The 23,460-nt window shown below is 43.1% G+C and overlaps 1 protein-coding gene across 18 annotated transcripts in view; it reads left to right on the forward strand.

Annotated features, from left to right (window-relative positions):
• The first annotated feature begins 568 nt into the window (after positions 1–568).
• The window catches only part of DTNB (dystrobrevin beta), a 247,703-nt gene continuing 224,811 nt past the window's right edge, over positions 569–23,460 (forward strand). For all 18 annotated transcript variants that reach the window (XM_047782486.1, XM_047782488.1, XM_047782490.1 and 15 more), the window contains exon 1: positions 569–694. The gene's annotated coding sequence lies outside the window, so the exon portion shown is untranslated. The remainder of the gene's footprint in view (positions 695–23,460) is intronic.

Genomic DNA, 23,460 nt, shown 5'->3' on the forward strand with positions numbered 1-23,460 from the left:
TTTTCCACTAAGTTATGCGCTTCTTGTGATCGGGGACCGTGACGATGACGATGTAACCACACAGCACCTGGTACAGCGCTACAGCGCTAGGCACGGAGTCGGTGCTCAGTAACTGCTCGCTGGGTTGAATCAATCTGGAAAAATCACTCGGGGCAGGGTCTCGTGCTCCAGGCACGGATGAATGATTCGGTGTGGAGGTGGTTCTTTGCATTTTTTACCTCGTAGTTACGTCGGGGCGAGCATCCAGGTGGCGGGGCCCATACCTACGGAGTAGAAATGCACCTCCGCGGCCCGCTGCAGACACGCGGGCGAAGTCGGTAGGGGGCAAGCTTCCTCCGCCCTCCCGGAACCCGGCCGTAGGGGGCGGGGCTCGAGGGGAATGAGGCCCGCTGGCCCGCCCCCTCCTCCGCGCGGCGGAAGCCCCGCCCCCAGCCGCGCGTTCGCGCAGGCGGCTCGTGCCCGCCCCCAGCCCTGCGCCCTCGCGCCCTCGCGCCCTCGCGCCGGGGGCGGGCTCGCTGCGCGTGCCGGGCGGGGAAGCGGCGCGAGCCCGGCGCCTGAGAACGTTCGCCGCGGGGGCGGCTCCGGGGCCTGAGCGGACGCCGCCGCCGCCTCAGCCGCGGGGGCCGGGCCGGAGGAGACGGAGGAGGCTGCGGCCCCCGAAGACCTTCTCGACGCCCCCAGCTCCGGCCGAGAAGTAAGTACGGTGGGGGTTGGCGGCGGCGGCGGCCGCTGGCTGCGGGAGAGGAGCGCGGTGCTGGAGCCTCGCGCTCGCGAGGGACGAGAAGGAGCCCGCGCAGCGCCCGCACCTGGGGAGCCTGCGGGGGTGCAGGGCCGGGAGCGGCGGAGACTGAGCCTGGGAGCCGGGGCCGCAGCACCGCGCGCGCTGTGAGAGGAGACGGCGCCGCGCGAGCGGTCTCCGCCGCTCCCGGCCCCCGCCGCTCCCGGCCCTGGAGGGGCGATCCGAGGGGATGGAGCGCAGCCCCCGGCTGGCGTCGCCGAGCTGTGATCCCCGGGGCCGGGGAGGGGGACTCCCGGGTCCCGAGCTTGCTGTGGCCACCGGGCGCGGAGCTGGGGTGCGGGCGCCGGACTGATGCTGCCGGAGGCCGGCTGGCTGGGAGGAGGCTCTGCGTTAGGTGTTGAAGGGGGCGAAGGAGGCAGGTCCTGGCAGAGGGCAGGTGAGGCAGGCAGGCCCTGGCAGAGGGAAGGGAATTTATTTCACATCGCCCTAAAGCACTATTTCCCGAGGCGCCTAACAGTGAACCTGTCCCCCGAAGTCACCCTTTAAAGGAAAGTGCCCTGAGAGGAGGGAGGATGCAGCTATGGAATGCTTGCTGTTAAATTCCTGTGCCAGGCCTTGGGATTAGGAAGACCTTCCAGCCTTCTCAGCAAATGTTTATTGATTAGCTCTCTTCGGTCGAGAACCGTGGTCCACAAAATTGTGTAAAACACAGCCATCGTTTGCTGTTTGGGTGCGGACAATCCGATTGTGGAGGTATGCGTATAAAATACAAAGCAGATTTGAGTTTTACCTCATACCGTATTCATTTTAGGTCTCTTTTTTCACAGTATTGGGAGGTTCGAGCCATAAAACTGCTTGGTTTGGGGATTCAAGTAGGAGGGTCAGAGAAGCTTGTGGGAAGAATTTGGGAGTTTTTGAAGGTACTTTTAACATTTAAAGGGAGAGAAGGGAAAAGGGAATTGGAAATAGGTAAGAGAAGGGAAAAGGGAATTGGAAATAGATAAAAGTTCCCTTCCTTCCTAAGTAGAATGAAACTCCATGACTGTTAACTGCATCCTCATTGACAAGAACAGAGCCTGAGCCACAGTAGGCACTAAATGCCTGCCTCTTGCAAAAATGAATGAACCCAGCAAGGTTTTGCTCTATTTTACACGGAACCCTATCGATCAATTTGGTGGTAGGGATAGCTGATGAACTTTACTTGTTCTTCAGGCTCTCTCTCTCTCTCCTTTTTTTTTGGCCATGTAGAGTAACCCAGGTTCTTAGATCTTCGTGGCTATAGTGATGGAGTTGTGATATTTTTTTTTTGGCCTTGCTGCCACTTTCACATCTTTATTGCATGTTGGCTGCCAGGAGCTTACTCTTTGGGCCATTGCTTCAAGTCATCCCATTTCTGGCCCTCCTCTTTTCCATCACTTGGGGAAGGAGAATACTTTTGTCTAGAGAACACTTTTTCATTTTTATTTGTGTTCTTGGATCTTAGGTCTGTAGTGAGAGGATATACCTCTGTTCTTCTCTGAGGGCTGAGATTCTGCCTTTTCTCTGCCTTGGTTGGATTTCGGGACTCAGGCTCCAGGCTGCTGTTTCAATTGCCTGGGCTGCAGTGCCTGTTAGGTTACTTTGTCTGCCAAATTAAAACTTGACCTTTTATGAGTTCTGTGAGGATTTTTATCACACATAAATGGAATTACCTTTGAAGGGGGTAATGTAGTCAAGGCAGTGCTGGCAGGGTTTTGAGTGTCCACTCTGTGTGAGAAACAAAATTTCTACTTAGAAAATCAGACTTAAAGTCAATAGAATGCCAAGTAACCATTTATTTTATGTCTTTAATATAAAATATCTCAGGACCTATGTTACCTCATGAAAATAAAGTATTAATTCAAATTTGGCATTCTGTAGTAAGCCTTGAAGAACTAAGTTAGTTTCAGGACTGTGTACTTAAGAGTACAACCAGCAGGTGTCTACTGGTTCTTATTTATTTATTTATTTATTTTTAATTTAGGGCCGTGTCTACGTAATATGGTGGCTCCCAGGCTAGGGGTCAAATCAGTTTCTGCTGCCAGCCTATACCACAGCCACAGCAACGCCAGATCAAGCCACAATGGGAACTCCTACAGTTCTTGTTTTGGGATACCTAGGTCCTGTAATTTTGGATGCCTTGTTTCAGGTTTTCTCAATGATACTGTATTTTATTTATTTATATATTTAATTTATATTTCTTTCTAAATCGCCTTTATTGATGTATGGTTTTCGTATAATAAACTGGATAGCTGTTCCATGCAGAATTGGACGAGTTTGAAAAAAATATATATATATACATATCTTCCTTCTTATTTATTTCTTCTTTTTTTTTGGCCTATGCCACAGCCACAGTGTTGTGGGATCCCAGCTGCATCTGCGACCTACACCACAGCTCACAGCTGTGGCTGATCCTTAACCCACTGAGTGAGGCCAGAGATTGAACCCTCATCCTCATGGATCCTAGTCGGCTTTGTTAACCACTGAGCCCTGAAGGGAACTCCCCTCTTATTTATTTCTAATTATGCAAACATGAGGGCTGTGGCATCTAGTTGTGCAGGATGTATACTGCTAACTGTAGGGGTGCCATTCACATCCGGGTCCCTGAGCATGGTCCCTCCTGGGGTTATATGGTGCAGCCTGTGGCTGTGTACTGCAGCCCTGCAAGTGGCTCATGAATGCATGCTCTCTTAGAAAATGCTCGAACAGTACAGACAGACTAAAGGCCCCCTTGACCCACTCCCTTCTCCACTCAAACTGCGATTACCAGTTTGTTGTGATCCTGTCAGACCCTTCTCTCTACGTTTTCATCTGTATGTAGGCAACGCAGACAAAAGTAGGATTTCCTGCCAGGCCCACATTAATGACATGATACTGTACACCTTGGTCTGCAGCTTTTTTTCTGACAGAATGTCTAAGGTCTTTCCATGATGGAACATAAAGATCTACCTGATTCTTGACTACTGCCCAATCCCTTATGTAGTATGTACTGGACTGCGGTTTATTAATCCTCTCATTAAGGGTCATTAAAGCTGTTTGCCGTTTCACACGTTGCTGCAGCGAGTGAAAAGTGCAGCTGCTAGGTCTAAGGGGTGCCCGATTGAAATTAGTCAGTGAAGACTTAACCATGTTGCCCTTTGTGGATCTGGTTCATTTATTTTTAAATGCTGAGTACTGTTCAGTTGTGTAAATCACGCTTTATGTGTCTTTCACTCACTGAGTATGACCAAAATGCGTAGGTAGTACAGGAAGTTCCTATACCCCTCTTCTTCATAGAGACTCTCCCACTGTTAACATCTTACATTAGTGCAGTTACATTAGTAACTGATGAAGATATAGTAACACTTTTTTTTTTGGCTGTTTAGGGCCCACCTTCAGCACATGGAGGTTCCCAGGCTAGGGGATGAATCAGAGCTGCAGCTGTCAGCCTATACCACAGCCACAGCAATTCTGGATCCAAGCCGCATCTGTGTCCTACACTGCAGCTCATGGCAATGCCGAATGCTTAACTCATTCAGTGAGGCCCGGGATCAAACCAGCATCCTCATGGAGAGGATGTGGGGTTCTTAACCAGCTGAGCCACAGTGGGAAGTCCCGCATTTTGTATATCATCCTTACCCCTGATTTCATCTTTTTCCTGCTCTCATTTTCCTTTGGTCCTAATTTGTTTTTCTTACTTGAATTTTGTTTTAATGTATATATTTCTGTAGGCCTCCTCAACCCTCTCTTTAATATAATGGGATATAAAAATCCCTCCCCCTTTTTTTTTTTTTGACTTTTATCTTTTTAGGGCCGTACCCTTGGCATATGGAGGTTGCCAGGCTAGGGGTCTAGTTGAAGCTGTAGCCACTGGCCTACGCCACAGCCACAGCAATGCCAGATCTGAGCCGCGTCTGCGACTTATACCACAGCTCACCGTAATGCCGGATCCTTAACCCACTGAGAGAGGCCAGGGATCGAACCCGCAACCTCATGGTTCCTAGTCGGATTTGTTTCCACTGTGCCACAATGGGAACTTCATACCCCTAAAATCCCTTAATGCTGTGGTTACTCATCATCCAAGTCCCCACAGTTGCAAGATTGTAAATGGAAGCAACACATTTCACAGTAACAGTCTAGAAAATCGTTCTTAAATGGTTTAGAGCAGACTCAATGTAGAGTCTATGATATAAGCAGAACTATATATAACTACTCAAAGGACTCCAGACCCAGCCCGTTTCTCTCTTGACTAGAGATTTCTGAAATTCATTTTTCTGGTAAAAATGAATTTTATGCTTATTTATTTATGGGAATGAAAAATCCCAAGAAACAAATAAAAGTTGTTTGTGCTGCAGCTCATGGCAATGCCATATCCTTAACCCACTGAGAGAGGCCAGGGAGTGAACCTGCATCCTCGTGGATACTAATTGCACTCATTACCACTGAGCTAAAGCAGGAACTCTTTGATACATAATTATTAATTTAAGTTCATAGTTTATGTTAGGCTTCACTCTTTGTGTTGTAAGTGGGTGTTGTGTTCTATGGGTTTTGACAAATGCAAAATGTTACTACATGACATTTCATATAATGTCATTGCAATGTAATACAGAATAATTTCATTGCCCTAAAATCCCCTGTATTCTACCCATTCATTTCTCTCTCCCTCCTACTGAGCTCCTGGTAACCACTGATCATTTTACTGTGTCTATAGTTTTGCCTTTTTCAGAATGTCATATAGTTTGGATCATATAGTATTGTAGCCTTTCAGACTGGTCTCTTTCACTTAGCATTATGCTTTTAAGTATCCTCTGTGTCTTTTCTTGGCTTGATCACTCCTTTCTTTTTATTGCTGAAAAATATTTCATTGTTGGAGTTCCCGTCGTGGCGTAGTGGTTAACGAATCTGACTAGGAACCATGAGGTTGCAGATTCCATCCCTGGCCTTGCTCAGTGGGTTAAGGATCTGGCGTTGCCGTGAGCTGTGGTGTAGGTTGCAGACGCGGCTCAGATCCTGAGTTGCTGTGGCTCTGGCTAGGCTGGTGGCTACAGCCCCAATTAGACCCCTAGCCTGGGAATCTCCACATGCCGAAGGAGCGGCCCTAGAAAAGGCAAAAAGAAAAAAAAATTTCATTGTATGAAAGTACCACAGTTTGTTTATCCATTCATCTGTTGAAGGACATCTTGGTTACTTCTAGGTTTGGGTAGTTATGCATAAAGTTTCTATAAATATTCATGTAGGTAAGCACCTAGGAGCAGGATTGCTGGATCATATGGTACGAGTATGTTTAGCTTTGTAAGGAACTGCCTGTCTTCCAGAGTGGCTATCCAATTTTGCATTCCCAGTAGTTAAAAAAATCCATATCCTAGCTCCCTAAGTGTACTTAAAAATAAGCCTTTGTCAGAGTTTCCGTTGTGACGCAGTGGTTAACGAATCCGACTAGGAACCATGAGGTTGCGGGTTCGGTCCCTGGCCTTGCTCAGTGGATTAAGGATCCGGTGTTGCCGTGAGCTGTGGTGTAGGTCGCAGATGAGGCTTGGATCCCGCGTTGCTGTGGCTCTGGCGTAGGCCGGTGGCTCCAGCTCCGATTGGACCCCTGGCCTGGAAACCTCCATATGCCGAGGGAGCGGCCCAAGAAATGGCAAAAAGACAACAACAACAAAAAAAAGCCTTTGTCTGGCTGTTTTGTAAAATTACACTTCATCTGGTATGAGTTTATATTCTAATTGTTGCTTTCGTTGGCTCTTTTTCTTGGCGTTGTATTTCTTTATATGCTTTGAGGTTTTGATTTACAGACTCACTCGAGGGTTAGTACTTTTGATTTTGTTTCTCTCGTGTCTGTGCTTTACCTTTCTCTGGGTGGTGATATTTCAGGTGCTTCCATTGAGCTACTGGACTACTGTCATATCAAATCAGATGTGATAATGGTCGGGGTCCTGCTCTTTGAAGTAATTGGGGCTATTTTAGATCCACTCACAGAGTGTGTGAATGTTTTGGTTCAGTTCTTGGATATGCGTCTGTGTGTTTTTATCGTGTTAGTTTTCTAAGCCTAGAGCACCATCGTTCTAGGCAGACTGGCAGGGTAATTTTTAGCTTCCTTTGAGGTCTGGCCTCGTCCTTGGCTTTAAGCAGTGAGTCTGGCTCAGAGGTCTCCTGTTTCTCCACCGTCTTCCTTCCCCCTGTGTCACCATTGCCCTGCAGGAAGTATACACCTGCTTCTAGACTCAGTCCAATAAGCCTATAGCTTCGGCCCTGCTCACAGCTTTGTTTATCCGTTCTGTTATTGATCCAAGTGGAGGTTGATCTTGTTTTTGAGCCTTCGTAGAGCTTAAAAAAATATGTTTAAAATGTCTACTACTGTGTATTTGGAGCAGAGGGGCTGCATCAAAGTGCTTACTTACTGGGCTACTTTGACTAGAAGACTTAATTGACCAGGCTTCTTCCTAAACTTTATACCACTTATCTTGTTTTTTTCTGTTTTTGCAATGCCTAGACCCTCCAGTGCAAAAGTTGAATAGCAGTGATTATACAGGCATTTCAGTCTTTTTCCTGAATGGGAATGCTTCCAGTGTTTTGCTGTTAGATGTGATACTTACCAAAGGTTTCTGGTAGATGTCTTTTGTCAATTTAAGGAAGTCTTCTTCTACTCTTGGTTAGTATTTTTATTGGGTGTTGAATTTGATGAAGGAGGTCTTTTTGACGTTTGTTGAAATTATCATTATTTTCTCTTTAACATGTTAAGAGTAGAACAGACCTTTCTGAGTTGCAGATAACTGAGAAAAACAGATATACTGTCAATGATTTACTTGTTAATGCATTTTTAACAACCAAAGAATGAACTTTTAAAGAAAATACGGTTTGATCTTGAATTTTTGTATGCTGACAACATTGTATATAAGCTGTCTATTACAGCATTTCAGCAATAATCAGGTTTGGACTAAATATTCTTATAACTAAGCCTCATTATAATTGAATAGTATGCAGCAAAAAAAAATTTTTTTTTTGCTCACTTTTGGGCCTCTTTAAGGACTTTAGAGTCCCAAAGAGAGCTGGCTTTTTTTTTTTTTTTTTTAATTTGAAAGGAAAGAGAGAAGAAGTGTTAGGGAAGGATAGTTGAGACTTCTCCTGAAATAAGCAAGGAAGTTGGTTCTCTTTCAGGGAAGTTTGATTAGTTCCAGCTAAGTACTTATTAGCGACACACTTAGTCATCTCTGACTTAGTTAAAGGAGCATCCAGAGAAAAACTCCCAAGAGTTTTTCTGGGAGACCGTGAACTTGCACAAGAAGTCTTGATACCGAGATTCTTTGAGGTAACTGAGAGCTAGAAGTTAAGACATTAACAAGAAGACTCAAGGGAAACGAAGGATACTTAACACTTAGGTGCAGTACCGAGACTTTCTGGAAGCATTTCCAGAGCCTCCTCTCTTAGATTTTACTGTGGGGTTTACTTAACTTCTGCCTGAAGACTTAGTCTAGCTCTGGAACACACTGCTTCCCTGACGGATGAATGAGGGTCCAGACACTGCCTTGCACTCTCCTCCAGACCCCGTTTCACTGTGACCTAAGCTGTTGCTCAGTCCTGGAGTCCTCGTGTTTGCCCTGGAGGGGGCGATGTGGCACAGCTGAGAGAGCGTAAGCTTTATGGTTGTCAAATCTGTTGCCTGACGCCAGACACTGCTCGCTTTGTAACCCTAGGCCAAGTTAACTGACCACGAAGGTTCTAGATTTCCTCATCGGAGTCTACCATTCACACTCCTCATGTGCTCCTCTGGCCTAGCACGGTCTCATTTCCTCATTCTAGTGTTCTTTTTTTTTTTTTTTTTCTGAGTATTGGTTTCCAAAGTGGGAGGCATGCAAAATGAGCTTCGAGGCAGGTTATGACAAGAAGGAAAAAAGGGGGCCGTTAATTTTACTAACATTTAATCCATAGGTTGACACTTTACCCCGTCTGTATGTCTGAGGATGTACATCAGGTGTGGGAAGCCAGGTCCCCTGAGATGAGGATCGCGGGAGCACTGCAGTCTGGCTGTGAACCTCCTTGTTTGTTTGCTTACGTTCTATTTGACCATATTGCAGCCGTCCTTTGCCTGGTTCACTGGGCTTTCAGATGATATTATCGGATTTGCATGAAATGAACCTTGCTGAATGAATAGAGAAAGAGCTTAAAAAGATTCCTGCAAAGAAACTGCCACTTAAAGTTTCAGATTCAACCGAAGATTGAAGTGATAATGGCGGAACACATGAACAGCAGGAAACAGAGCTGATACTTCTTTTGATATTATGAGCTCGTTGTCAGTCAAATGCAAAGTACAAAACAGTAATGATCTCAGCAGATTGAAGAGGCAATCAGTAAAACACAAAGCAAAACAGCACTCTTAAAATTGTGAAAAATACTGTTTGGTATATGAGTTTCTATATACTGTTGCATATATCATGCCTTAAGATGTTTGCTTACTGGTAGTATGAGGCTAACATGATCAGTTAAGATATTTTAAAACTGAGCATCCAGAATATAAAGACAAACTTACTGAGCTTTTTCCAGTGATGATTCTCGTCATGTGCTAATGAAAATTTTTTTTTTTTTTGGTCTTTTTAGGGCCACACTTGCAGCATATGGAGGTTCCCAGGGTAGGGGTTGAATCGGGGCTACAGCTGCTGACCTACACCAGAGCCACAGCAATGCCAGATCCAAGCTGCATCTGGGACCTACACCATGCAACGCCAGATCCTTAACCCACTGAGCCAGATCCTTAACCCACTGAGCGAGGCCAGAGATCGAACCTGCAACCTCATGGTTCCCAGTTGGATTCATTAACCACTGAGCCAGGACGAGAACTCCTTTTTTTTTTTAAATCTTAAAATTTCATTAACTTAATGATACATTTTTAGAGGTTTCTTTGGAGATTTCTTGCTTTAGGAGTTAAAGACAAAAAGCCATAAACTTGTCTTCTTCCTGTTTTAGTAAAACTGGCCGAAATAATACATAGATTAAAAAAAAAATTTAGTTTGGAGACAAATTTATTTTTTCAATTTTTTTTGTCTTTTGTCTTTTTAGTGCTGCACCTGAGGCCTGTGGAGGTTCCAGGCTAGGGGTCTAATTGGAGCTGTTGCTGCCGGCCTACACCACAGCATGGCAACACTGGGTCCTTAATCCACTGATCGAGGCTAGGGATTGAATCCACAACCTCATGGTTACTAGTTGGATTCGTTTCCGCTGCGCCACAGCAGGAACTCCGGTTTGGAGACAAATTTAAAATGCATCTTTTGTTGGCAGATACTGTTGGGATACCCATAGAAGACATTGCCGAGGATTCGAAGTAATAACTATTATACTAAATTATGGAGTTTGTAAACATTCCTCTACTTTGGGATAAAAGTTCAGAACTTACGGTTTTTGGTATAGCCCATTCTAATGACAAAATGTCTGGAGCCCTGCCTCTTTAAGCCCCCAAACCACACCAAAGGAAAGGTTTGCCAAAGAATATACTCTAATGAATTAAAATTTTGTTATGAAATAGGACATATGAAGCATAAAGAACAGTATAGAGTACCCAGAACCCAGCCTAATAAATACATCATAGCTAATAGAGTTGCTGTCCCTCTAGAGTCGCATGATTCTGCTTCCATCTCCAGAGGAATCTCCTTTTCTGAATGTGGTGCGTGTTTTATGTGCACCTGAAAGAAATTTGTATTTTGTGGTTGTTGGTCGGGTTGTTCCACAAATGTCAGGTAGATCTTGTTGGCTGATGGTGTTGTTTAGTCCTTCCCCATTCATGGTGACTTTCTGCTTGTACCATTCATTGAGGAGTGTTGACGTTTGTAAGTGTAAGTGTGGATTTGTCTCTTTCTCCTTTCAGGTCTCTCATTTTTTACTTAGTGTATTTTGAGGCGCTATGGTTAGGTATGTAGACATTTAAGATTGTTGTGTCTTCTTAGGGAATTTTATATATTGCAGGTTCAACAATATAATTTTATAGATAGTGTTTTGTCTGTATTGTATTAAAAGGCAATTGCTTTTAAAATCAGGAGAATAAACAAAAGGAAATATGTAACTGTATTGTCTTTTTTGTTTTTTGTTTTGTTAGGGCGGCACCAGTGGCATATGAAGGTTCCCAGGCTAGGGGTCTAATCGGAGCTGTAGCTGCCTGCCTACACCACAGCCACAGCAATGAAGGATCTGAGCCACATCTTCGACCTACACCACAGCGCATGGCAATGCTGGATCCTTAACCCACTGAGCGAGGCCAGGGATCGAACCTGAAACCTTGTGGTTCCTAGTCAGATTCATTTCTGCTTCACCATGCCAGGAACTCCATGTCTTTTTTTCTTTCTTTTCCTTTTTTTGGCTGTACTTTTGGCATGTGGAAGTTCTTGGGCCAGGGATCAAACCTGAGCTGCTGCAAATCCTTAATTGGCTATGCACAAGAGAACTCTTAAGAATTGTCTTTAAAAAAAAATACACTTTAGTTTTTAGGACAGTTTTAGATTTACTGAAAAATTGAACAATAACAGGGAGTTCCCACGTGCTTGCTGTACCTCGTTCCTTCTGTTATTAACATCTTACATTCGTATGGTTCATTGGCTGCAGTTAATGAACCAATGATGGTATATTATTAGTAACTAAAATCCATACTTGGATTTCCTTAGTCTTTACTTAATGGCCTTTTTCTGTTCCAGAATCCACTCAGGATAGCACTTTTTTTTTTGCTTTTTAGGGCCGCACCCGAGGTATATGGAGGTTCCCAGGCTAGGGGTCGAATTGGAGCTGCAGCTGCCAGCCTACACCTCAGCCACAGCAATGTGGGATCCAAGCCTCGTCTGTGACCTACACCACAGCTCACGGCAATGCCCAATCCTTAACCACTGAGCGAGGCCAGGGATTGAACCCTTATCCTTATGGATCCTAGTTGGGTTTGTTACTGCTGAACCACAATGGTAACTCCCATAATTTTTTTTTTTAACCACGTTTTTGATGAAACATTACAGTTTTGAGGAGTATTGGTCAGGTATTTTGTAGATTTTCCCTTACTGAGATTTGCGTGATGTTTTCCTGATGATAAGACTGGGTTTATGGGCTTAGGGGAGAAGACCAGAGGTAGAATGCCATTTTCATCACATCATGTCACAGATGCCTCCTGTCAGCATGATTTATCACTGTGGATGCTGAATTTGATCACCTGGTTGAGCTTGTGTTTAGCAGCTTTCTCCCCCTCTCCTTTACTTCTTAGGAAGGGGGTCACTGTGTGCAGCTCACACTGAAAGAGTGGGGAGTTATTTTCCACCTTCTTCAGGGCAGAGTATCTATATAAATTACTTGGAATTTTTCTGCACAGGATATTTGTTGACCCTTCACTTATTAATTAATCCACTCATTTGTATCAGTATCAACTTAAGGATATTGAATACTACTTAATTTCTTTTTTTTTTTTTTGTCTTTTTGCCATTTCTAGGGCTGTTCCCACAGCATATGAAGGTTCCCAGGCTAGGGGTCTAATCGGAGCTGTAGCTGCCAGCCTACGCCAGAGCCACAGCAACGAGGGATCTGAGCTGAGTCTGCGACCCACACCACAGCTCACGGCAATGCCGGATCCTTGACCCACTGAGCAGGGCCAGGGATCGAACCTGAAACCTCATGGTTCCTAGTCGGATTCGTTAACCACTGAGCCAGGACGGGAACTCCGAATACTACTTAATTTCTATTGTTGCTGAAATTTTTCCAACTTTGACCATTGGGAGCGTTTTTAAGGTGCTCTTACAAGGTGCTCCAGGCTCATTATATTTCCTGCCTCAGGCATTTCTCCAAGGAGCCCTGGTTCCCTTTATTGGAGAACGGTATTGTAAACAAAAGTTTGAGCACTAAATGTGCTCATTGCTTTGGGATAGTGTTGTTTCCAGACCCTCACAGTTGGCAGAGCAAGGACATGCATGTGTGTATGCTGATGCATGTACGTACACATACCTACAAACGCCTTCGTGTGTAACTATCCGTGTATGCATATTACGGTAACCATGAACTTATACTGATGTCTCCGATTGCAATCCATGCCATTACCACCTGGATCCTTCTAGCTTCTTACCTTGCTTATCTGTAACCTCACACTCCACCATCTGCCATCTGTTTACTTGGTTGTTCAGTTATGCGGGCATGCAGAGCAGTATCAGAATGGTCCACCCATTACCTGTGGGAAACTAGAGTACAGTACTTATGCATATTTTATTTTGTCTTTAGTCTTACAGACTCCGTTCGCTTTCACAGTTGCTTAGGTCACCCTACTGCCCCCACACCCCCGTCAGTGAGGTGGCTTCATATATTTGTAATGCAGTTAAGATTGTTCTGTCATATTCTGCATTTTATTCTGGGATCCTCTGATCTCCTAAGGGATTTTTTTTTAAATTTACATACATTAAGGTCCACTCCATGTTGTAAATTTGTTTTGTTTTTCACAGATGCTAGTGTCAGTGTCCACCACTACAGTAGCATACCAAGTTTTATCCCCCTAAAGTTTCTCCTGTGCTCCGCCTCTCCATTCCTCTTCCCTTCTTCCCAAATCTCTGGCAACCACGGATTATTTTACTATTCGTATATGTATATATTTTTCTAGCAGTTCATAAAATTGGAATCATATGGTAGGTAGCTTTTTCAGACTGTTTTTTTTTTTTTTCCCACTTAGCAATATGCATTTAAGCTTCATGTCTTTTCAAGGCTTGATAGCTTATTTATTATTACTAAACAATATTCCATTTATGAAAGTGGCAGTTTATCCATTCACTTATTGAAGGGCATCTTGGTTGCCTTTTTTTTAATGAAAAAAATTCTTTAAAAATGTATTCTTTTTTAATTGAAGGATAGTTGATTTACAAATTATGTTTCAGGTGTATAACATAGTGATTCAATTAAAATGAAAAAATTCTTTTAACTTCTCTAGTGTGTAAAAAATTTTTTTTCAAGATGATTTTTATTTTTTCCATTATAGCTGGTTTACAGTGTTCTGTCAATTTTCTACTGTATAGCAAGATGACCCAGTCACACATACATGTATACATTCTTTTTTCTCACATTATCATGCTGCATCATAAGTGACTAGGTATAGTTCCCAGTGCTATACGGCAGGATCTCATTGCTTATCCATTCCATTGGTTGCTTTCATTATTTGGCAGTTGTGAATAAAGCTGGTATAAACATTTGGATGTAGGGTTTTTTTAATATATATATATATATTTTTATTACTCAATGAGTTTATCACATCTGTAGTTGTATAATGATCATCATGGGTGCAGGTTTTATGTGAATATACATTTTCCACTCAGTTGGGTAAATACCTAGTGCAGTTGCTGAACCATATGGTAAAGCTGTGCTTGGTTTTATAAGAGACTGCAAAACTGTTTTCCAACAAGGCTGTTTGTGCATTTCCACTAGTAATGGATGAGAGTCCCTGTTGCCCTACCTTCTTGTCAGCATTTGTTATTGACAATTTTTTGGATTTTACCATTCTAGTAGGTGTATAGAGGTATCTCATTGTTGTTTTACTTTGTAATTTCGTAATGACAGATGGTGTTGAACATCTTTTCATAGGCGAGGTATCCGTTCAGATCTTCTGATCATTTTTTTTTCGGTCTTTTTTTTTTTTAGGGCTAAACCCACAGCACATGGAAGTTCCCAGGCTACAGGTTGAATTTGAGCTGCAGCTGCCAGCCTACACCAGAGATAGCCACAGCAATGCAATAGTCTAACCCACATCTGCAACCTACACCACAGCTCACAGCAACTCACTGATCGAGACCAGGGATTGAACCTGCGTCCTCAGGAATACTAATCACGTTGGTTACCACTGAGCCATAATGGGAACTCCTTGCTCATTTTTATTTGAGCTGTTTTCCTTTTTCTTTTCTTTCCTTTTTTTTTTTTTGTCTTTTTAGGGCCTCACCCATGGGATATGGAGGTTTCCAGGCTAGGGATTGAATTGGAGTTACAGCTGCCAGTCTACGCTACAGCCACAGCAACGCAGGATCTGAGCTGTGTCTGCTACTTACACCACAGTTCACCTCAACGCCAGATCCTTAACTCACTGAGCAAGGCCGGGGATTGGACCCGCACCCTCATGGATCTTAGTCCGGTTTGTTAACCACCAAGCCACAATGGGAACTGCCACTCCTTTTTATTTTTTAAGGTCAGTTAATTTTATTATATTCATAGTTGCACAACCGTCATCACGACCCAGTTTTACAACATTTCCACCCCAAACTCCCAGCCCATCTCTCCCTGATCTCCTTTTCTATTGAAGAAACTTTGCTTACGTTCTCATAATTAGGACTCTGGTCTTCTTTCATTTTGTAGGCTAAAGCTATATTCTGGTTCTTCTTCTTTTTTGTTTATATTTTTGTTTTTATTTTTTTTTAGGGCCACACTTGCGGCATATGGAAGTTCCCAGGCTAGGGATCGAAGCACACCTACAGCTGCCTGCCCATGCCATAGCCACAGCCACGCCAGATGCTCGCTGCTTCTGCAGCCTGCACTGCAGTTTGCGGCAATGCTGGCTCCTTAATCCATCGAGGGCAGGGATCAATCCTTCATCCTCATGGATGCTAGTGAGGTCCTTAATCCACTGAGCCACAATGGGAATTCCTTGGTTCTTCTTTTTTACAGTTTTGCTTTAAACGTGTTTATTGTTGTATTGTTCATGGTAGAGGTAGTTGGAAATAATTGCCAAGTCAAGGCTTAAACAGATGATTGTGATAAAATTTCATTCTGTGATTCAGAGTTATGGTTTCAAAGAGTACTCCACACGAAAAGATACACAAATGTAGTGTTAAAGTGTGCAACATGATGATTTGATAAACATATACATTGTGAAATGATTACTAAAAGTTAGCTCATCTATCCCCTCACATAGTTACCTTTTTTTTTTTTAATTGGTGGTGGTGGTTTAAGATCTACTTTCTTAGCAAATTTCAAGTACACAGTAGAGTATAATTAACTGTAGTCACCATGCCTAGGTTTGATATTCATCTTGTAGCTGAAAGTTTGTATCCTTTGACCACTTCCCCCCCATTTCCCTCACCCTCTGCACCTGGCAACTACCAACCTGCTCTGCTTCTATCTTGAGTTTGACTTTTTTTGGTGTTAGATTCCACATATGAGCGAGAGTGTATAGTATTTACCTCTCTCTTCCTGGATTATTTCACTTTGTGCTCTGATTTTTTTTTTTAATTGGGAGCAATGAAGCTTCTGAGTGATTAGAATCCACCATAAAGTCAGAGATGTTTGAATAAATGTGCTTAGTGGATTTCTCTGAATGTTCATAGATGAACTACAGGAAGAAGGGGTTGCAGAGCCCTGGGCTCACGGTGTCATAGAATTTAACTTGTGCATTCATGTGGACAAGAATTTTGGTAGTTACAGTGGGAAAAAAGGGTGGGTGTGAGAGTGATTATGAGGAAGGAAATGGCCGTGTTTCGGATCAGAGTTCGTATGTGAGGTGAACGATAAGGAGCAGTTGGTTACCTCTAGGTTATGACGCAAGGAAAGGCAGAGTGCCAGGAGCCCACGTGGAAGGAAGAAGAGATGTGTTTACACTCACGTCAGCGTTGCTCTTTAAAGTGATTTCAGGAAGACAAGGACATATAATCAGGTGTGGTAGTGGGATTTGATCTTTGTGTGGACGGTTAAGTCATAATTACTGACTTAATTGGAGTATGGAGGTATCACTGTACATAGAACACCGGGATGGAGTCACACTATGGCCTGGGGAAGTCATTTAGAGTGATCTGAATTTATGTGTACCCCATCCATTTGGATTTTATGAAATACGAGCTATGCGCTTGGTTGAAATGGAAAGACTTACTATTTTATCTTGAGTTCCACCAGAAGCTAACTCTTAGACAAGGATTTGAGCGCAGTATTTGGTTTTGGAGGTTATCCCAGCAGATCCCAGCAGGGGACAGGGAAGGAAGATAGGGAAGGAAGGGGATTTAGCAAATAAAGGGCTTGTTGTCAGGCAGCTTCCCCCTGGGAGGAACTGAAGCTTATTCCCACTGGGGAACTCTAGGAGCCAGTGTGAAACTGTCCTTAAACTCCTTGAGGGGCAAGGTAGATAGAGGTTTATATACCAACTCTGTCAGGCGTTGCTTAAGACCGTTTACAGGGAGGGGTAAATCTGGGGTATTTCAGGCCTGTCATACAGGGAACAAAATGGACTTCTAAGCTCAGAGAAAGCCTGGTTTCTCTGTTTTTAATTTTTTAATTTTTTTGTCTTTTGTCTGTTCAGGGCCACACCCACAGCATCTGGAGGTTCCCAGGCTAAGGGTCAAATCAGAGCTACAGTTGCCACCTACGCCACAGCCACAGCAGTGCCAGATCCGAGCTGTGACTGCAGTCTTTACCACAGCTCACGGCAGTGCCGGATCCTTAACCCACTGAGCGAGGCCGGGATCGAACCCGAAACCTCATGGTTCCTAGTCAGATTCTTTACCACTGTGCCATGACGGGAACTCCTGGTTTCTCTGTTTAAAAAAAAAAAAAAAAAAAAAAGCCAATGCTGTCAGTCCAATGTAGAAGGATTCAGTAAAGGTGAGGAGATATGGGGAAGGGAAGCAGCCTCTAACTCCTTCTTTAATGCCCTGCCGTGCAGTTCCAGCATCTCCAGTTTATTTTCTTTCTTTTTGTTCTGTCTTTTTAGGGCATATGGAGGTTCTCAGGCTAGGGGTCGAATTGGATCTGTAGCCACTGGCCTACACCAGAGCCACAGCAACGTGGGATCCAAGCCGCATCTGCGACCTACACCACATCTCACAGCAACACTGATCCTTAACCCACTGAGTGAGGCCAGGGGTCGAACCCGCAACCTCATGGTTCCTAGTCGGATTTGTTTCTGCTGTGCTATGACGGGAACTCCTCCAATTTATTTTCTATAGGCTACCAAACCCCCTAAGCCCGGCTTGAATGAGCCAGTCTGGCAGCATGTTAGGACTGGCACCAGGCATCCTTTTTAGAACATTAAATCCTGGGTCATGGGGTGAGTGCCACCATATCAACACTTTCCTACCAGCCTTACACTTGGCTCCCAAGTTCAGCTCTCTCAGGATCCATATGCCGGTATGTTCTCCTGGTTCCTGTCAGTGTGTATGATCAGGTCCAGCAGCTGTTTGGATGCACCATCCAAAACAGGCTCAGTACCTTCCTGGTTGATGGTGCCAAGACTCGACTCTGGTTATTAGCCTAGAAGCAGTGAGGGAGGTAGGGACAGATCCTGAGGAGGATTAGCCTCTCTTGAGGCAGGCGTCTCAGATGAGGCTTTGCATAGTCTTTGGGCAGAAGAGATGGCCCTTGATATAAGTGCACGAGAGCCACTTCTTCTGGCCGGCCCATAGGGTTAAGGAGAATCTTGGTGGACTGTAAATTTCATCTTTTTTGTAAATTGCCTACTTTCATAATCAGAATTTGAGCCTGATTTTTAGCAAAATCTGCTTTTAAGTTGTGGGAGCTGAGGGTTCCTTAAAATGCTGCCATGGGGGTCTTCTGGCTCTCATACCATGCTCTGAGTTGGTACTTGGCTGATCTAAGTCTTGACATTTTCTTTCTTCTCTGTATCAATCCTGCTTAGCAAAAGGTCAGCCATTTAATTGTCTTTAAAATTCCCGATGCTTCTCTCTCTCTTGCAAATGCTAAAGCTGTTGCATAAGCCAGTCATCTTCTTCTACCTGTATCCCTTACTAGCTCCCCCACATCAAGAGTCTTAGTACGATTGATGCAGCAGCACACCAGGGGTTCTTACCAAGCCACTTACTACCAGCACTGAGGTCTTGTCATCTGGTTGGTGAGTGATCCACTTAGAGAATTCATCCTGTCTGTTTTATAGGATCAAATCTGTCTTTTCGGAGGTTACCCTAGAAGGAAATGGTCTATAAGGACTCATGTGCAAGTTAAAAAGGAATTATTATTATTATTTTTTAATTCTAGAAGATACTAGTAAAGGACTGGAGAGCTGGGACGGAGAAGAGAAAGTAGCTAGTCAAGGGTTTCTTATCAGGCACCGTGGGTTAGCGAAGCTAACTCCAACAGGGAGCTGCGGACGTCGGTGGAAACATTGCCTCAGAGTTGTTCCCTCTGCTGGGTAAAGGAGCCGGAGTGTTTGTACAGTAACATCCGTCAGTGCGAGAACCCCTGTCCGGGGATGTTAATTCCCTGGTACTCCTGGACTATGCTGTAGGTGTCAAAGCAGTTGTCAGTGTCTGGAAAACGCCCTCAGGTATAGGAATGAGGTGCCGGCAGCTGGCCGCTGATCAGTTATGCCTCAAAGTAGTAGTATGGGTAACAAAAATGACAGGGTATTGAGAGGTTCTGCTATACCTGCCAAGCCAACAAATAATGTTGTGGCCTCTATTGAGTAACGAGCTTTTTCATCTATGCTGGTTTGTATGTGAGTGTTTTAAAAATATATATATTTATTTATATATTTTTTTCTGATACAAGTCTTGCGTCAGATAAGTGATTTGCAATAGTTTTCTCCCAGTGTGTAGCTGATCTTTTCATTTCTTACTGGTTTCTTTTATAGAACCAAAATATTCACTTTTGGTGATGTCCAATGTATTATTATTGTTTTCTTTTGTGGTTTGTGCTTTAAGTGTGAGGTATCAGGCCATGAAGATTTTCTCCTAAAACATTTATACTTTCATATTTTACATTTACATCTGTCTTCCGTTTTGAATTATTATTATTATTATTTTTTTGTCTTGTTAGGGCCACACCCGAGGCATATGGAGGTTCCCAGGCTAGGGGTCTAATTGGAGCTGTAGCCCCCGGCCTATGCCACAGTCACAGCAACACCAGATCTGAGCCATGTCTGTGACCTACAGCCACAGCTCATGGCAACGCCAGATCCTTAACCCATTGATCAAGGCCAGGGATTGAACCTGTCCTCATGGTTGATAGATTCATTTCCACTGAGCCACGACAGGAACTCCTTGAATTAATTTTTGTAAATGGCATGAGGTATGGGTCAAGATTCATCTTTTTGGCATGAGAGTAACGATTTTTTCCATCATCTGCACTATCCTTTCTTCATTAAATTTCTTTTGCACCTTAAAAAAATCAGATGGCCATATTTGTGTGACTCAGTACCTGGACAGTTTCATTGATCTGTGTATTTGTCCCTTCGCCAATATCATGCTACCTCGATTATTGTAGCTGTGTAATAATTCTTAAAATTGAATAGCATGTGCCTCCAACTTTATTCTTTTCAAAATTGTCTTATCATCCTTTAGGCTATCCATATAAAATTTAGAATTGTCTGTGTTGACAAAAAAACCTATTGGGATTTTGATTAGATCATCTGATTAGATGGTATGTCTTCCTGTTTGTTTAGGTCTTTTAAGAATTTTTTTACTCAGTGTTTCATAGTTCCAGTATACAGAGCCTATACATATTTTGTTGGCATATACCTGAGCATCTTATTTTTATTAGAAGTATTGTAAATGCTATTTTTAAAATATTAGATTTCTTTCTCTTCTTTTGCTTTTTAGGGCCGTACCCGTGGCATATGGAGATTCCTAGGCTAGGGTCCAATCAGAGCTCAGCTGCTGGCCTACACCACATCCGCACTAACGCAGGATCCAAGCTGTGTCTGCAGCCTACACTGCAGCTCACGGCAATACTGGATCCTTAACCCACTGTGTGAGGCCAGGGATCGAACCTGCCATTAAATAGTTCCTAGTTGGATTCATTTCTGCTGTGCCATGATGGGAACTCCAAAATGTTTGATTTCTAATTGTGCAATGCTAGTATATGGAACTGTGGTAAGTTTTTGTGCTTTCAGATTGTGTCCTGTAATATTGTTGAACTTACTTTTTAGTTCTAGGAGCTTTTTTGTGTAGTCCTTGGGACTTTCTACATGGATGATCATGTTATCTACAGAGATAAATTTAAATCTTCCTTTCCAATGTTTGCCTTTTGTTTCTTTTTCTTTTCATATTTCACTGGGTAAGACATTCCATATAATATTGAATACAAGTGGTAAGAATGGATATTCTTGCCTTATTCTCAGTCTTAGGGGGAAAGCATTCAGTCTTTCACCATTAAGTGTGACCCTAGCTCTAGGCTTTTTTTGCAGATGCCTTTATCAGGTGGAAAAAGTTTTCATTTCTAGTTTATTGAGCTTATCATCATGAATGGATGTTGTTTTTGTCACATGCTCTTTCTGCGTCTGATAATGATCCCGTGTTTTTTTCTGTAGATTGTTAATATGTTGGATTGTATTGATTAATTTTCAAAGGTTGAATTGGCCTTGCATTCCTGGAATAAACCTGTTGCTTCTGGGGTTTTTATATATTGCTGGATTCAATTTATAATATTTTGTTGAAGGTTTTTGTGTCTGTGTTCATGATGGATATTGTTTGTTTTTGTATTGTCTTTGTCTAGTTTTAGTAACAGGAATTACTCAATTTTAAAATGAATTGAGAGATGTTCTTTTGTGTTATCTGGCACAGACTATGTGGAATTGGTGTTTTTTCTTCTAACATCTTTTCTGTTGCTGTTCCTTCATTTGTAATTTAAGTTTCCTTCTGGAACTGTTTCCCTTCTTTCTGAAGAATTTCATTTAGCAGTTCTTGCAAAGCATGTCTGCTGGTTACAAATTCTTATTCTCCCAACATAGAATTATAGGTTGGGCCTTTTCCTTCAGTATATATATATATTTGGCCACACCCATGGCATGTTGAAGTTCCTAGGCCAGGGAGCGAACCCATGCTGCTGTTGCGACCTGTGCCACAGCCGTGGCAAAGCCAGGTCCTTAACCTGCTGCACCACAGTATTTTATTTTATTTTATTTTATTTATTTATTTTTTTGTCTTTTTGCTATTTCTTGGGCCGCTCCTGGCGGCATATGGAGGTTCCCAGGCTAGGGGTTGAATCGGAGCTGCAGCCACCGGCCTACACCAGAGCCACAGCAACACTGGATCCGAGCCGCGTCTGCAACCTATACCACAGCTCACGGCAACGCCGGATCCTTAACCCACTGAGCAAGGGCAGGGACTGAACCCACAACCTCATGGTTCCTAGTCGGATTCGTTAACCACTGTGCCATGACGGGAACTCCCAGTATTGTATTTTAAATATAATGAATACTGCACTTCATATTTAAAAGATGTTGTTCCGTGAGCTCCCCCTGTGGCACAACAGGTTAAGAATCTAGCATGTCTATGTGGTATTGGTGGTTTGATCCCTGGCCTGGTGCAGTGGGTTAATGATCCATCGTTGCTGCAGCTGTGGTGTATGTCACAGCTCCAGTTTGAATTTGATCCCTGGCCCTGGGAACTTCCATATGCTGCAAGTGCAGCTGAAAAGAAAAAAAAAAAAAAAAAAAAGAATGTTGTTTTACTATTTTCTGACCTCTATAGATTCTGATGATAAGTCCAAAGAAATTAATATTGTATTCCCCTCTAACAGGTGCTGGCGCACTGTAATGTGTGGGCTGATTGCCTGTTTTCTAAATAAAAATTTACCAAGGCCACACATACTTGCTGTCTAAGGCTGCTTTCATGTTACAATGGCACTGTTGAGATGATTTGGCCTGCAAACCTAAAATAGAGAGAGTAAGGTTGGTATATGCTTACTACACCTTACTAAGATCTAGAACTTCCTGGGGTGGGCTTTTCTACCTTATATTGGCCAGTCATCAGCTGCAGCTGCCTGTCACTCTCTGTGGAGGGTGAGTTACTTCCTAGGCATTGCTTGGTTAGGGAGTGTTCCGTCAGCTGAAAGCCAATTTCCAAGGAAGAGTGCGTCTTTGACAAGTTAGCTGCCAGCGCTCAGAGCACCTGGGGGTCTGTAAAGCTGGGCAGGGCACAGACAGCATCTCCTGTGTTACAATACTGCTTCTTTACTTGCCTCTTGACTTACACGCCTTGAGCATCTTTTCATAAGTTGGACATACCTGCCTTATTCTTTTCAGTACCTGTGAACTGTGCTCTTTCATCGCTCGGCGGTACCATAAGTTTTTAAGACAGTTTCATATTGAATTTCTCCTCCTCTTCATTCCCCTCTCCACCACTCCCCTCCATCTCCCTCTTTTTTCTTCTCTGCTTTCCCCTGCCCTTTCTTCTTTTTCTTCTTCCTCTCCTTCCCTTCTTTCTCTTTTCCCTTGTTCACAAATAAACATATTTACTGGGCCAAAGGTAGTGTACATTTAAAACTGTGGTAGATATTGCCAAATTGCCCTCCAAAATGCTGTGTCCGCATACATTCACTAATCATCTATGAGAGTGTCTGCTCCTGCCCCCAAGGAAATATATTTAAATGTTGTAAAATTCTTTTAAGTACAGTTGACCCTTGCATGATGTGGGGGTTAGGGATGCACAGTCAATAATTCATGTATAACTTTTGACTCCCCCCAAACTTTACTAATAGCTCACTGTTGACTGGAACCCTTATTGATGACATAGTCAATTAACATATATTTCGTATGTTATATGTATTTATATTGTATTCTTACAAGAAAGTAAGCTAGAGGAAAATTTTTATTAAGAAAATCATAAGACAAAAAAAAAAAGTCATAAGGCAACAAGGACCTATGGTATAGCACAGGGAACTCTCTACTCAGTATTCTGTAATAACCCATATGGGAAAAGAGTCAGAAAAAAATGGATATATGTGTATTATGGAACTAATACAAGTTTATAGATCAGCTGAACTGCAATAAAAAGGAATGAGTAAAAAAAGAAAATCATAAGGAAGAG

Source organism: Phacochoerus africanus, chromosome 5 (genome assembly GCF_016906955.1).
Source record: "Phacochoerus africanus isolate WHEZ1 chromosome 5, ROS_Pafr_v1, whole genome shotgun sequence".
In the NCBI taxonomy this organism is placed as follows: domain Eukaryota; kingdom Metazoa; phylum Chordata; class Mammalia; order Artiodactyla; family Suidae; genus Phacochoerus; species Phacochoerus africanus.